Raw genomic sequence first — 16,240 nt, forward strand, 5'->3', positions numbered from 1 at the left:
GGTTATTAAAAGGCAGCATAATGATGAAGTGGCTGGCATGAAGAGGGAGATGGATGGTATGAAGGCGCTATTTAAGACAATGATGAAGCAACAAAACCCACATATGAGCGACGAGGAGATCTCTAATTTGATGGCAAGTGCTATGGGTTGTTCCATTAGTTCTACTGCTGCTCCTGCTGATCCACACTCGTCTGCATCAACTCATATTCTGCATTGCGAACAGGTATACTCTAAACTACAAAATTGCAGCATATGGCACTGTATAGAAACTGTATTAGAAACTGTATCAAGTGTTTTCTGAAATTAGAAACTGTATTAGAAACTGTATAGGGCACTGAATTATCAAGTGTATAGGGAACTGAATTAGAAACTCGGTTATCAAGAATTAGTTAGAAACTGTATAGGGCACATTAAGTGCAGGGATCATGGTTGAACTAGTGCAGGGATCACATTAAGAAACTGAATTATCACTGAATTTCAGAAATTGTATGGTTATCATGGATGAACAAGTGCAGGGATCACATTAAGAAACTGAATTATCATTGAATTTCTGAACTGATACTTGAACTGATTCTTGAATTTCTGAACTGGTTATCATGGATGAACAATATGCAGGGATCACATCTTGTTACAGTTTTACTGTTGTACAAATTTTGTTATAGTGTTATTGGTTGGTAAAAATTTTGTGAATGCTAGTAACATTGATGTAATTCATTTTCTGGTGCCAATTAAACTGACGTTTTGAAGTATCATCATTGCTTTGTACTATGTGGCCCAAATGGCATAAGGGAATCACATTAATCATGTAAAGTTTCATGGATGATTAAAGATTCTATTTGGTTTGATTTTAAGCATCCTATTACTGTTTTACTGTTGTAGCTTATAGTGTTATTGGTTGGTACAAGTTGTGTGAATGCTACTAACATTGATTTGTTTGTTTCAAACACATGTTACTTCAGTAGCATATTTGTATCATCATTGGTGTTATGCATGTTTATTGGTTAGTACACTTATGAATGTTGAATGATGTTATGTTTATTGTAGGGTGGAGAGGAAGCAGATTGTGATGAAGATATGGAAGAAGCTTGTGATGAACATGAAGATGTGGAAGAAGTTTGTGCTGAAGATGTTGATGAAGATGTTGAAGAAGATGTGGAAGAAGAGCAAGGAGAAGATCAAGAAGAATAGTTGTTTTATGTTATCTTTCTAGCCAGTTATTAGAACTTTTTTTGGTTATTTTGGGATGACTCTTTTTTGAGCCAAACTTGTGTTTAATATGGTTATGTTTAACATGGTTGTTTTGAATTTTGAATTTGGGATGACATCAAAACTTGTATCCAACTATTATTAGTGGCACTACAAAAAAAACATACTTTTGACCTTAATGTTAATTTTATTGTTAATTTTATATTGATATATATATATATATATATATATATATATATATATATATATATATATATATATATATAAAATGACATATTTATGTAATGATACAGAAATAAACCGTGGCTAGATAAATGGATTAGAATGCATAACATATAACAACAGTTTTAAATAGGTGGTCATAACCAAACCGTGGCTATATCTTGAACTAATACTGTGTCGTAAACGTTAAAATGAAACCGTGGCTTTACAATATAGCCACAGTTATTAAGTCATGGCAAATACAAACCGTGGCCTTAATCAAGCAACCTAAACCGTGGCCTAAAAATGCCACGGTTGTAAAAATGGCGTGGTCTATACCAAAAAACCGTGGACTTTACTTTTGGCCACGGCCGTATACTCCACCGTTGGATTTCCGTGGCCGAACCGTGGCCTCAGCGTTACGCCACGGTTATTTTGCATAAAGCCTCGGTTTTCTGGGCGTGGTAGGAGGCCTTTTTTTCTGTAGTTGTAACACGGTGAACTGACTTTAATTTAATAAAAGCAACAATGTTGCGGTGTGCGTCGCCACCGACTTTTATTTTGTCCAATGTTAGGAAAGGCAAAAAGTACAGAAAAAGACCTTATTTGAAAGAAACGGGCTCGCGGGTTAGTTATGAAAAGGGAAGGTGTAAGCACCCTTTTCATCCGTAGTTTTCTACGGGCTCTTAACTTGCTTAGCTCATGTTTGTTTGTTTTGAGTTGAAAAGGGACGTAAGGACTTTAGCGTAAATGCGTAGCCTTTGTCTTTGAAAAAGTTTTTGAGAAGATTTCTTTTATTGAGCAAGGCAGGTTAAGAGAACTACCCTAATAAACTGGTCTTTTCCGTAATTTTTACAGTTCCCAGGACCATCCATACTATATAGAAGTAGGAAATCCTTGTTATATTGGATGTGCGGGTCATCGAAGGGTCATCGTATGGTCGTTGAAGGCAACAAGTAGAGGAACTTTAGCATTTTAGCGGGACTATCATCATTTTCCGAAGGGACTCCGAGGGACAAGATCTTTTACCGTAGGCAACAATCGAGGGTCATCGAGGGACTAAGATCTTTTCTATGATGATATTTTCAAGGGTCATCGTTTGCTAAGATACCTCTACATTCGAGAGACACGACCATATAATCGTAAGGCAACCGAGAGGGGCGTACCCTAGAGGTGAGTGTGTGCAGCAATCACGTGTGTTATGTTCAGTTATTTTTTTTATCTTTTAATTAAAGGTGATCTAACGATTAGTTTATCTTGTCATACAATCCTAAGGCATACATCTAAACAGTTAAATATGTACAGAAAATAAAGAGCGGAAAATAAAGTTTCTACGCTATTACAAGGCTTCGGGGAGGGGACTACAATTTTAAACCAATGGGGGATGAAACTTATTACAAACCCAAATGAAAATTAAAACAGAAAATAGGATGATTAATATATACAAAATAAGATAGAACTTGCAAACGTCCACAAAATAGTATGTGCTCAAGATAGTACCTCGCAACCAAAATAAAATATTAGTAACACAAATATATAGGAGGAAAAAAATAGTAGAAATATAAACACATGTTAATTGAAAAAAAAAAGAAACTAAAGTTGATGCATGAAACAAATACTTTTGATATAAAAATATAATATGTCTAAATTCTAATACGTATTTTTTATATTTTTGTTATTATATAAAAACTAATACATTTTTTTTGGTATTTTTGGTATTCAAGATGTTACTTTATAAAGATTAAGTTATTTATTAACAAACAGATCATAACCAAGTAAATATAATATACATTTTAGTTTAATGATTTTTATGTGATTTTTTTTATTGAAAAAAAAAATTAAAGATAATTAAAAAATAAAAATAATTAAAACTATGTGATTAAAAATAAAAATAATTAAAAGAAACTAAAATAAATAATAATAACATAAAATAAACTAAAGATGAGAAATTACCTAGTGGAGAAAGTCCACTGCCTCTTGAAGCCCCTCCTCAATGAACTCCAATCTTCAGAAATCCTCTTCTGAACTCTTGAAGCTTCAGATTTGTAGAAAAATCTCAACTCAAAGGAGAGAGACTTTTATACCACAAGAAAAAAATTCTAAAAAAAAGTCTCAACTCAAAGGAGAGAAACTTTTATACAAAAAGAGAAAATTTCTTAAAAAAAGTCTCTACTCAAGAAAATGGGAAACTTTTTAAGAAGAGATAATTCTCTCATTGTGTGTCTTGAATCATGAGAGGAAGAGAGTTTATATAGGAAAAAGTATAAGGTCATCTTTTGAATTTTTCAATGTGGGACTAAAGTTAGAAAAAACAAAAACGATTAAAAACAAACCAATATATACAAAATGCACCAAGTGAGATTCGAACTCGTGACCTTTTATTTGCAAGCCTTACTTCCTAACCAATTGAGCTATGTTATTTGTTTGAAATAAAAAGCTAATTGAAAGTGTATGAAGCATCGACCAACATTTTTTATTTATTAAAATATAAATAATTTAAGGGTAAACTATTATATTTTAAAATAGACTTTAAATCGGATATTTATAAAATTCAGGATGTCAATGTAAATGAATCCAAGATTTTATAAAAATCCAATTTTGAAAATAGTTTCGAATTTTTTTCTTTTTTTTGAAAATATGGGCAAATTTTGGGGTATGACAGTTGCCCCTGTTCAATCTTCTTAAACCTGAGGATGTAGATTGGCTTGTGTGCCTATCGGAATTTGAAGGTGGAAGAGGATTGAACACTAGAATACCCAGAAATTTGCCCTTGTCGATGGAGGGACTTTTGTATGAGATGGGCTTAAAGATGCCATCCGGAGGTTGACAGAGAACTGTCGGAGATGGGCTTTAGAGATGCCACCTAACTGAGATGCTTGTCAGCAACCTGGGGGGTCATGCTTCCCATGGCGCGTATATGATAGATCTTCAGAATGTTTGGGGTTCAAGCTTCCAAACGTATATCTGGAATAGAGATTCATAGATGTTCGGGGTTCGAGCTTCCGAAACATCTACCATAGAATTCAGATCAATCGGGGTTCAGGCTTTCGAAACATATCTGCTGTAGATTTCAGAACATCCGGGGTTCAGGCTTCCGGAACGTTTCTGTTGTAGAATTCAGATTATCCAGGGTTCAAGCTTCCGGAACATATCTGTCGTAGATTTCAGATCATTCGGGGTTCAAGCTTCCGAAACATATCTGTCGTAGATTTCAGAACATCCGGGGTTCAAGCTTCCGGAACGTTTCAGGCGTAGAATTCAGATGGTCCGGGGTTCATGCTTCCGGAACATATCTGTCGTAGATTTCAGAATATCCGGGGTTCAGGCTTCCGGAATATTTCTGGCGTAGATTTCAGAACATCCGGGGTTCAGGCTTCCGGAACGTTTCAGGCGTAGAATTCAGATGGTCCGGGGTTCATGCTTCCGGAACATATCTGTCGTAGATTTCAGATCATTCGGGGTTCAAGCTTCCGAAACATATCTGTCGTAGATTTCAGAACATCCGGGGTTCAAGCTTCCGGAACGTATCTGCCGTAGATTTCAGAACATCCGGGGTTCATGCTTCCGGAACGTTTCTGTCGTAGATTTCAGATTATCCGGGGTTCAAGCTTCCGGAACATATCTGTTGTAAAATTCAGATCATTCGGGGTTCAAGTTTCCGAAACATATCTGCCGTAGATTTCAGAACATCCGGGGTTCATGCTTCCGGAACGTTTCTGTCGTAGAATTCAGATTATCCGGGGTTCAAGCTTCCGGAACATATCTGTTGAGAATCTGGGGTTCAAGCTTCCAGACTGTATATTTGATAGAAATTGGTTTTGTTGATGCTATTTTCCTGGCCAGTTGGTCAACCTGAAAGGTAAAGTTAGTTTTATGCGATGACATGATGTATGTAATGTATGTTTTTTGAAATGAATGAGAGTGTTATGCATATGACATGAGGTGTATGATGTATTAATGCAAAATGTTGCTAATAACGACAACAAATTGTAGCAGTGTTTGGCGGGGAAAATAAATCCCTGACTGTTCAGCGCCTTTGAGAGATTTTTTTTGAATCTCGACTTGACTGCCCCAGATGAATTGGACAATAACATGTCATGCCCCTTGTACATATTGGCGTTTTAGCCAACTGAGTCAGTCGTAGGAGATATTTTCGCTTTTCGGAGCACTACTGGAGCATGCATGTCGGGAGGGCTTCTTGAGATATGTGATGTTATAAGCAACATGCCTCAGTATCATGAACTTAGGAGCAACGCCCCTGATTAATCCAGGTCGGAGGTAGTTTTCAACTATGCTTGGGCGAATGCCCCTGATTGTTCAACACTTTGGAGAGATTCTTCGAATCTTGACCTGATTGCCCCAAATTGACTGAACTATTACTCAACGGAGTATCCAACTGCTTTTGTGCCCCTGAGGGTGATCAGAATTTGAGATATTCTCGCTCGAACTCAACGGAGTTCTGAAGACAACTTGTCCCTTGAAAGGATTAAAATTTTCATCTGCAGTTCATGATGGAAGCTTTCCTGGTGTCAAGTACTTGCTCATATGCAAAGAATGTTTAGTATGAGAAATATAATTCTAATGCAAAGTTCATGTTTGTCTAGAAATTAGAAGAAGATTTTTTTTGAAAGGATGTCAAAACATTGATTTTTTGTGAAAGATGTTGTGATACCAACTCAAGCATTTTAGCAGAATTCCTAGGAATCAGTTTACCGTATTCTCTTTACAGTGTGCTTTCGAATTAACCCTGCTTCAATTAGGACTTTTGAGGATTGTAGCGTGGCCAGGTTCACGGTTTTAGAAAAAAGATTTTTAGGCTCAAAATTTTATTGGTGCCCACCCCCTTCGTGATGTTCTCCAACCTAAGTTCAGTCGACCCGATACGAGTATTCGTTCTTCAAGAGGAGTTTGATACGATTAAGAAATCAATGAGGTGTTTGGACATGGCAGTCACTTTACCTTTTGTATTTGGTGTCTAATCACACGACTTTGTTCTTTTGTTAAGGATCTTTTTGTTTTGCAATACTTTCATTTTTCCCTAACCTTTGCCTGGACAAATTTTTGAATTCCGAGTTTGAAGTCCAACGGGATGCCCTAACTTTTGCCTAAGTCATTTGTTTTCAAGTTTGTTGACTTAGCGGGCTTTTTGTTCTTCTTTTTTTCTTCGATTCATTCTTTTCTTTTTTTGAACAAGTCATATGATTCTGAGACGTCTTCGATTGGTTGGAAAAATTTTGACTACCTCATTTCATGGTTGACGAGGGATAACCATTGTGGTATCGTCATATTTTGATCACCTAATGTGAGGGATAATCGTTGTGGTATTAACTTTCCTCATCCTTTTGAAAGATAACCATTGTTGTATCCTTAGATGCTTGCTCTTGATGAATTTTGAATGGTCAATCAGGTTAACTGAACACTACCCTGCCCCTGGGTTAAATGCGGGGTTTTTTCGTACAGAAAAGAAACTCCTACTTCAAGGCTCAAAGGGGTTGGCAAGGGATTAACTTCCTTATATCTCCAGTGTTTGGGAATTTGAAACAATGCCTGTACATCATCAACAGGGTTTTACTCGAAAGCACGCCATTTGAGATTATTGGTATTATGTGTTCGTCATTCTCCCTTCAGAGTCATCATGCTTTATCACTGAAAGTTTGGTATCACAAGCAAATAAAAACATATTAGAGCGAGAGCGAATGAATTTTTTCAAGACAAACATATCCAATGCATCGTTATTATAGTTCTAAAACAAACAAGTATTGCATATAGACAGTATTAAACAAGAACAAGAAACATTACGCATGAAAATGCATGAGAAATTATGAATTGCCAACATTGAGGAGATTTTCTCCGTATGGACTTATTGCTTCAGAAGGTCCACTGAGTCGAAGGAGAACTTCAAATCTGGCCTGCAGGTGTGAATATGATAGCCTTTGCATCAATCAGGTCTTGTACCTTATCTCGAACTAGTTGGCAATTATCGATCGACTGACCAAGTGCCCCAGAGAGGAAACCAAACCAAGTGTTCGTATCTGAACTACAGATTACTTCTAAGAAGAAGATTCTGACGAAGCCACAAAAGAGTTGTAAGTATCAAGCTTTAGGGATTTGAGGCAGAAAAGGATAAGTTCGTTGTCTGGAAACCTGTTATCAATGATATGTATGCAAATGCATATGCAATGTTTTCAAGGATCTTTCTGGAACCCAATTTGCAACCTTGAAATGTAGTTGCAGCTTTGTTGAAGAACTATGACTTCCATCTTTGAACGTCCTTCTTTTAGAATCAGGCTCACCATATCCAGTGGGTCATAGCCTCTGATTCGGGGTATGGTACTTTTGAGCCAAAAAGCATGTGGCTAAAGGAAAATAAATCCTCTTGCCCCTTGATAGGAACTGTACCCTTGATTTTGAAGGTATCTGGCTAGAGGAAAATAAATCCTCTTGCCCCTTGATAGGAACTGTACCCTTGAGTTTGAAGGTATCTGGCTAGAGGAAAATAAATCCTCTTGCCCCTTGTTAGGAATCTGGCTCTTGATGATAGCACCTGGAATTGTGCGCCCTAAATACTTGAGATCCTTGAAAAAGGTTAGTTAGGTGATGAGGACGAGTAAGTCCTATAAAGAGTTCAAGTTGTTAGTGTACACACAAATCCTGCAAGGAAACCAAACAGTTAGGGTATAAACAAATCCTATGAGCAAACCAAACGGTTAGATAATGAATACAAACAAGTCACACAAGTAGCCTTAGGTTTAAAGGCTTGCATGAAGTTCAAAGGTAAGTACCCTCCCCACTGAAGTTTAGTTGGTTCAACCTGTCCTAGATAAAGATCGGGTTCTATGGTGCTCATCTCGACGATCGTTCTCGAAAGCATTATCTCAGTCAGCGCTCGAGTGGCTGACCGAAAACATCTCGAAAGATTGATCTCAATGAGTGTAGCTTCGAGTATCAACCAGCTTCGGTCAAGGTCCAAAGTCGGCCATCTCGCTACTTCTTAATAGGCCAAAGTCAAGTTCAACTAGGGTTCTAAGGGCAAATTAGTGCTTCACGACACTACATGGTAGCCTAATGTCTCCTCGATCATGTTCAAGGGCCATCAAAACCGACCAAAGTGTCACACTAACGGTGGCCACCAGATCAACCATATCGGGACGAGCCGTACAGTCTCCTTGGTCTATTGCCACATACCTAAGGTACACTAGATCCGGGTGTAGGATCTTTCACACCAGTAAACCCAAACAATACCCTTAAAAATAAAGCACACAAAACAAACAATTGAGAACATTTATAATGAACTAAGCCCTAAGGTAAACCCCTCTTAAAGAATCCCCAGCAGAGTCGCCAGTTCTGTAACACGGTGAACTGACTTTAATTTAATAAAAGCAACAATGTTGCGGTGTGCGTCGCCACCGACTTTTATTTTGTCCAATGTTAGGAAAGGCAAAAAGTACAGAAAAAGACCTTATTTGAAAGAAACGGGCTCGCGGGTTAGTTATGAAAAGGGAAGGTGTAAGCACCCTTTTCATCCGTAGTTTTCTACGGGCTCTTAACTTGCTTAGCTCATGTTTGTTTGTTTTGAGTTGAAAAGGGACGTAAGGACTTTAGCGTAAATGCGTAGCCTTTGTCTTTGAAAAAGTTTTTGAGAAGATTTCTTTTATTGAGCAAGGCAGGTTAAGAGAACTACCCTAATAAACTGGTCTTTTCCGTAATTTTTACAGTTCCCAGGACCATCCATACTATATAGAAGTAGGAAATCCTTGTTATATTGGATGTGCGGGTCATCGAAGGGTCATCGTATGGTCGTTGAAGGCAACAAGTAGAGGAACTTTAGCATTTTAGCGGGACTATCATCATTTTCCGAAGGGACTCCGAGGGACAAGATCTTTTACCGTAGGCAACAATCGAGGGTCATCGAGGGACTAAGATCTTTTCTATGATGATATTTTCAAGGGTCATCGTTTGCTAAGATACCTCTACATTCGAGAGACACGACCATATAATCGTAAGGCAACCGAGAGGGGCGTACCCTAGAGGTGAGTGTGTGCAGCAATCACGTGTGTTATGTTCAGTTATTTTTTTTATCTTTTAATTAAAGGTGATCTAACGATTAGTTTTATCTTGTCATACAATCCTAAGGCATACATCTAAACAGTTAAATATGTACAGAAAATAAAGAGCGGAAAATAAAGTTTCTACGCTATTACAAGGCTTCGGGGAGGGGACTACAATTTTAAACCAATGGGGGATGAAACTTATTACAAACCCAAATGAAAATTAAAACAGAAAATAGGATGATTAATATATACAAAATAAGATAGAACTTGCAAACGTCCACAAAATAGTATGTGCTCAAGATAGTACCTCGCAACCAAAATAAAATATTAGTAACACAAATATATAGGAGGAAAAAAATAGTAGAAATATAAACACATGTTAATTGAAAAAAAAAAGAAACTAAAGTTGATGCATGAAACAAATACTTTTGATATAAAAATATAATATGTCTAAATTCTAATACGTATTTTTTATATTTTTGTTATTATATAAAAACTAATACATTTTTTTTGGTATTTTTGGTATTCAAGATGTTACTTTATAAAGATTAAGTTATTTATTAACAAACAGATCATAACCAAGTAAATATAATATACATTTTAGTTTAATGATTTTTATGTGATTTTTTTTATTGAAAAAAAAAATTAAAGATAATTAAAAAATAAAAATAATTAAAACTATGTGATTAAAAATAAAAATAATTAAAAGAAACTAAAATAAATAATAATAACATAAAATAAACTAAAGATGAGAAATTACCTAGTGGAGAAAGTCCACTGCCTCTTGAAGCCCCTCCTCAATGAACTCCAATCTTCAGAAATCCTCTTCTGAACTCTTGAAGCTTCAGATTTGTAGAAAAATCTCAACTCAAAGGAGAGAGACTTTTATACCACAAGAAAAAAATTCTAAAAAAAAGTCTCAACTCAAAGGAGAGAAACTTTTATACAAAAAGAGAAAATTTCTTAAAAAAAGTCTCTACTCAAGAAAATGGGAAACTTTTTAAGAAGAGATAATTCTCTCATTGTGTGTCTTGAATCATGAGAGGAAGAGAGTTTATATAGGAAAAAGTATAAGGTCATCTTTTGAATTTTTCAATGTGGGACTAAAGTTAGAAAAAACAAAAACGATTAAAAACAAACCAATATATACAAAATGCACCAAGTGAGATTCGAACTCGTGACCTTTTATTTGCAAGCCTTACTTCCTAACCAATTGAGCTATGTTATTTGTTTGAAATAAAAAGCTAATTGAAAGTGTATGAAGCATCGACCAACATTTTTTATTTATTAAAATATAAATAATTTAAGGGTAAACTATTATATTTTAAAATAGACTTTAAATCGGATATTTATAAAATTCAGGATGTCAATGTAAATGAATCCAAGATTTTATAAAAATCCAATTTTGAAAATAGTTTCGAATTTTTTTCTTTTTTTTGAAAATATGGGCAAATTTTGGGGTATGACAGTAGTGAACTATTAAGGGCGATCTTTTCTCCACTGAGCGCCACGTTCTACAACATATGTCTCTTGCTTCGAAAACTGCTTCCACGCGTCCTTCTAATATTGGATATGCCACTAAGTGGTTATTCAACCTCATTTTTCCCTCCAAATGATGATTGACTCAACTGCTTGGGTTCGAATTGTCTATGCCGACTATCTGAAAAAATACTAAGTCCATAACCTTTTTGCTAGGATAGACTTTGACATCTTAACTCACCACTTTTTATGTCGAAATGGTGCCGACATGCACGTCGACCACACTCTTGAACCTTCGACCAAAATTTTCTCATCTTTTTCTGAGTCAAGATGGATTTTGAGGCTTGTCAAAAATCCTAAGTAACACCTGGACAGTTTGTCATCTGGTCACGGGGAATTAGACTCTTTGCGCCTGGGCAGGAGAAGGATGTCATGTTCCATCCTTCTGAAATTCGGTGTTGGTGCAATCTTGATAAATCTTCCCTTCATACCGCAGTTAGGTTCATCTCAACTTCGATGGGATTCCTTCCGAGTTGGGACCTAGAGTAGGTCTCAACCGATGCTAGATTGTCAAAATGTGTATTTTGATTCTCCTCTAAGAGCATGTACAACTCAACCAGGTAAGCACCTCTTGGAAAGTCATCGTTTTCTTCCTTCCTATTTTTGATATGAAGGAATGATCCCTCAAGATGCCATTCTCAAAGATCTAACAATAAAGGTTGTCTCCAGCTCCCTCGACTTCAACAACAACTTGTGTGAATTGATCTACGTAAGACCGAAAAACTTTCCTTTTTACCTGAACGATCCTTGGTCAGGGGGCCTTAGTCATGATCACTGGTTGTCTCTTCAACATTGTGAAGCGCATAGAGAACCGCTCATAGAAATTCATCCAAGATGTAATGCTCACGTCTGGAAAGCAATTGAACCACAGTCGGCCTGGTCCCATTTGAGTTACGGTTATTAAGTTGAATTTTGATGCTTCATTAATGTTGTAGTAATTCAACAGGTAGTTGCTAAGTTGTATGTGTTCTTCGGGGTCTCTTTTTTCATCATATTTTTCCAACTTGGGTGGCTTCTCCATCCATTTAGTATCTTACTTTCAAAATCCTAACAGATAGTGGATGCATCGGCTGCACATTTCTCAGTTGACTCTCTACTTGATCTATGGGAGGAGCGTGGCTATCCCGGTCTTCCTCACAAGGCTCTCGAGAGGAGTTTGATGCTTCTTACTCCTATGTCGATCTCTCAATTGAGGAGCTTGACTGTTTTGGGATGACAGTATGAATCTTTCTCGACCCAACTTCCCATTCGGTGTTTATGAGATGTGGATCGTCATGGAGGTTTTCTTCAAGATATTGTATCCTTGCTCTAAAGTCGTTTAAGTTATGTTGTCGAGCGATGTTTTACACACTGTTCAATAGCTCGTTAGCACCTAGCATTATGAGGTTCGCTTGTAACACCTTGAGGCCAAAAAAGACTTTAGGTTGCAATATCGGATGTGGAACATAAGGATTGATCAGAGTAACTTGAACATATTTAGCTAGCTGTGGAACCTAGACCAGATCTGGATACAATGGAATTGCTGCTCCAGGATTCGTAATGCCTTGCAAAAGAGTTTGAGGCAGTTGATTGATTACGGATAGAGCAGCGACAACAACTTTGTCTGCAGCGGTTTGTTTGCACGCAACGAGGATTCGAGTAGCTTTAGATCCAGCCATCACCTGAGTTCTTAGAAACCGGAGGTCCGGAAATTCGATGAGTCAAATTGAGGCGATGCTTGATTGAATAGAAATGTGATGGATCTTAGAACTTAATTTGGAATACTCTTGATTCGTAAACCTCAGAAGGTTAGAAATTGATGAATTAGAGAGCGAACATAAAATCATGGAATAATTGAAATCAGAAGTCGATTCTCACAGATGGCGTCATTATTCCAATTTAGTACTCCAATGCTCAAGTCCGTATGTGGAGGGAGAATAGTGAATAGAAATTAAGTTTGAAAATATCCTACAAATTTAACAACAAATAGTAAAATGAGTAAGGTGCATTGATCTTTTAATCTTAATTATATAGTCCATTTGATCAAATAAGAAAAAATTTAATTTTTTATTATTTTTTTTATATTTACATAGACCATTCAGTGTATGTAAATTTGTTTTAATAAGTAGATGAGATATTTATTGATAAATAAAATCACGTGTTTTCTTTAGTGCTCTCTATCAACCTAAAGATCGACCTTGCTTTAATCTTTACTGATGAAGTGAAGTACTGTTTTAAATTTTGCAGAGATATGATATCTTGCATGAGCTCACGAGTCTTGTCTCCTACTACGTGGTCCCTGCGCATTAATTCTCCTATTTTACTGATGGGGTGGTGAAGGACTGTTTTTAATTTTGCATGGATATGATATCTTGCATGAACTCATGAGTCTTGTCTCCTACTAAGTTGTCCTTGGCATTTCTCCTAATTTAGCAGGGATATGATATCATGCACGTTCTCATGAGTTGTAAAAGATCATTGGTTTGTTTATCACTAACGTAGTACAACGTCTGAGTAGCAAGAAAATTTGAAAAGATTTCTTTATTGTAATGAAAATGGATTTATAAGAATGTATAAGTTGTTCACGATTCATCAATGTGAATTACTTATTTTTAATTTTATGGAATTCGCTATTATTTTTATTTAATGAGATAGTTCAGTCGACTAAAATTACTAATTTTTTAATTTTATTGAGTTTATTATGATTAGTATTTAATATGGTACTCTCTCTGTCTCACAGAGGTGTCTCGACAATTTTTATATAATATTGTATATGCACTACACTTACCGACATTTATGATCTAATTTGTTCTGACAATTTTTAATTAAGAGGTGTTTTTTTAAAGTGGCATTATGTACCACTTAACAATTCTTTTCAAAGGGTTATTACTAAACCTTATCATCTCTTTACATTTGTCATGGTGTTTTTTGACTTGTAGGGAAAATGAATGAAGAAAATTACCTTGCGCATATTTTGGCTATGATTTACATATGATTTGTGTTGCTATGGAGAAACAATATAAGAAGTGTGAAGCTATATATATATATATATATATATATATATATATATATATATATATATATATATATATATATATATATATATATATATATATATTGCATAGAAAAATAAAGTAGATGAAGTACAATATTAATTCCACAAATATTTTCAATAAAAGGTACGTTCGTGAAACATTTTATGAGTTGATATGTTGTTATTTTGTTGATAAATTTTGCTGTATATTATTATTGTTAAAAAATGTTTCTCATAAGATCCAATTGAGTTTATTGTATCGTATGAAGATTGTTTGTTTCACTAACTCTTCACTGAACATGCATTAATTTAAATTGATTTAAAAAATAATAATCTTAAAATTAAGTTATATTTGAAAACCAACTTACGTCAATCAATGTTTTACAACTTACATGCATCTCGTAATTCACTTATCGCTCTGTAACACATATAACTTGGTTCAATGACCCAAAATCTTCAAAGCAACTACTCATTGTCTTTTAGTTTATATTGCAAAAAATTAAATTTGTCGATAAATTCTGATTCATCATCATCACTGTCATCATAATAATCATCATCATCGATTAAAATTAAGATGATGATGATGACTCTGAATTTGTCAACATATTGATACTTTAAAAAAAAACTAGAAGAGAATGATATTGTTGCTTTGAAGAATTTGGGGCAGTTTGATAACACGAATTTATATAGTATATTTGACTTAATTTTCATAAATAATATGTTAGTATTTTCATTTAATTTAATTGCTTTATTTTAGTAATAACGCCCGTCTTGGGCCAATAGCATGGAGACGGCCCAAATTGAAGGAGAAAGACCACGTAAAAGGAGTGGAGACGCCCGTCTCCCACTCCCCTTGCCACATCATCACGAAGACGCCCGTCTCATTTTTATTAGGTCACTTGAGACGCACGTCTCAAGTCCTTTTCAAATAACGCTAATTCTACGAAGAAAAAGAGGGGACGTGGAGACTGAAGTGAAAAAGAATGTTGCATACCTACACTATAAAAGCAAGACTGATAGTTTATTATGGGGTTTCCAGTATTTGCAAGAGAAAGAGTTACCATTTAATTTTCTGCTTTCATACCTTCATTTAATTTCAGCAAGTTAATTCCCGTTCCCGTTTTTAATTCCAGTTTACTTTTTCTCACACGAATTTCTACACCGGAAATTGTTGTGAACCTTTAATTGGTCTAACCTTACGTTAGGTCCAAGTTTTTATTTCCTTGATTTATTTCATGCCAAATTTTCATTTAACGAAGAACAATCCAACCAACTTGTGGTGGAGGTTCGAGAACTTGAAGATCTAAAGATTTATTCCAGATTTATATTATTCAGGTTTTTATTTATCGCATTTATTCCTTTCATGATTATAAATTGTGTTCAAATTAATATGCCTGAATTTATAAACCGAATCTACTATTGCATGCTTAATCTAATTAATATGTCTGGCTAAGTAATTTAGATATCGGTATGTAAGGTAATTTAAGCGAAGGGATCCGAAATAAATTGGCCTAAAAAATGTTTTATTGAAAATCACCTATTTCTGGTTTTTGTGTCTAATCGTATTTATTAAAGTTATAAAATCAACAGAGCGAGAGTTTGAGATTTTAGAACTGATTAAGGTTAAAATCAACACAGTGAGAGTTTGAGATATTTAACCGGATAGTAGACACATGACATTAGTTTTAAGGACAACGAGAGCGTATTAAAACTAATTAGATACTATTTATTTTCAAAAAGTGTTTTTAAACTCAGTGGGACAGCGAGAGCGTATGTTAGGGAATATTAGCATAACCTAAGTCAACAGAGCGAGAGTTTGAGACCGAGGTTTTTAATTGAATAATATTTGCATGAAAGAGGCGTTTTGTTAATCCGATTGTTTTCAAAAAGCGTTTCTAGATCTAATGGGACAGTGAGAGCGTACATGGTGAGATAGGATCGTAGTCTAAGTCAACAGAGCGGGAGAAAAATAGTGTTTCAAATTTGAAAGTGATCCAAAGATATTTTTTTTCTTAGTATAGGTAGGTGTGGATGAGAACAAAAGAAAATCACTTTTGGCCACGTGAGTGGAAGAGATTTAAATTCCACCAAGTAGTATAAAATCATATACTATATGAATATAAATATATATGAATAAATAATAGTCTCACTTGTTAGCTCATCTTTTAGTATAATTTTAATATTACCCTACATTGATATATTCATATCATCAATCTAATGTGACCTATCT

This window comes from Vicia villosa, linkage group LG5 (assembly GCF_029867415.1).
Source record: "Vicia villosa cultivar HV-30 ecotype Madison, WI linkage group LG5, Vvil1.0, whole genome shotgun sequence".
Lineage (NCBI taxonomy): Eukaryota > Viridiplantae > Streptophyta > Magnoliopsida > Fabales > Fabaceae > Vicia > Vicia villosa.